Consider the following 1,260-nt stretch of genomic DNA (forward strand, 5'->3'; position numbering starts at 1 on the left):
AAGCAAAGCAATAAGATATTTATTCAGAGGTTGGGGATTTAGCTCAGTGGCAGAGAGCTTGCCTCTCATGCGCAAAGCTCTGGGTTTGATCCTTGGCCCTGTAAAAACAATGGAAAAAGTATAGAAATACAAAAAAAAAAAAAGGATTTATTTAGTGCATGTGGAATAAAAACGTATATATTAACCATAAAAGAAACATTTAGATTGGAAAATTAAAAAATGGGCAGAGGGTAGCTGAATAGTAGAGTAAGCTTGATTCTGGTGGGAGAGGACCTGGGTTCTATCCCAGCATTACGAAAACAAAAATTTAGACTGATCACCTAAGAATGAAACTGCCTCACTCTCACTGTTAATGTCATGAGTACAGAGGAAACTATTTTGACATGGATATAGTGGGAACTATGCCCACATTTAATTTATTAAAAACCAACAAAACCCGTACAAAAGATATCCCAGATCATTTATTACTCTGAAATAATAATCGAGTGGCATCATCCCCTAGGACCCCCTCTTCCTCTGCCATGATTACGTCTTCTTCCTGTACCTTGGCCTCCACCTCTTCCTGCAACAGCCTCCCTTTCCTTAGACTTCACCTTGGGTTCAACATCTACAAGTAGTGTATCCAGAGGTGAGCTGTCTTGTAGAATAAAATAGCAGATGTTATTTTCTCAAATACCCAGTGTTTCAGCTGCACGGGCTCCCTGTTCTTCAGGGTCGTTTTCACAACCTTCAGATGTGTATTCATGCTGACATCTACACCTGGAATTGTTCCATGGACCTGTGTTCCATTCTTCTATTTAATCGTTACAGTCTCATGACTCAATTTCATCAAAAACCTCACAAGCTTCATCCTGGCAGCACCGTCACCTGCGGGCCCAGGAGTGCGCAGAACCCAATCACCCAGGACCGAGTGTGCTGGTGGATCTAAGTAACAGTTGCGGGGGACTTATCACAAGTGAGTGAATTTCCTGTAAGGCAGTTGGGTCACCTTCTAGATCCTTTATGTAATGCCTATGGGCTGATCAACAGGTGTATTTTTGGCTTAAACTGTTCACTGATAAGATAGTTAACAGTGCTCTAGGTAATCGTCATGAGTGATTTACAGCCTTCGCAGAAATTTGTGAGGGGGACTGGCCTGACTTGGGGAGTAGGCGCTTTAGCACAGAGTTTTTATATTAAAGTTATAAATTCCTTGTCCCTCCTTTATGTGTCCTTTCTACCTATTTAATTTATTTCTTCCACCTCACCTTCACATTTCTC

General features: G+C 41.3%; 1 pseudogene across 1 annotated transcript; it reads right to left on the reverse strand.

The window, feature by feature from the left end:
• Nucleotides 1-491: 491 nt before the first annotated feature.
• On the reverse strand, nucleotides 492-850 carry LOC308265000 (small nuclear ribonucleoprotein Sm D1-like; annotated as a pseudogene). Its single transcript has one exon. The product of its transcript is annotated as a small nuclear ribonucleoprotein Sm D1-like (transcript).
• Between the last annotated feature and the right edge of the window lie 410 nt (nucleotides 851-1,260).

Source organism: Muscardinus avellanarius, assembly GCF_963383645.1.
Source record: "Muscardinus avellanarius genome assembly, chromosome: 7".
Taxonomy (NCBI): domain Eukaryota; kingdom Metazoa; phylum Chordata; class Mammalia; order Rodentia; family Gliridae; genus Muscardinus; species Muscardinus avellanarius.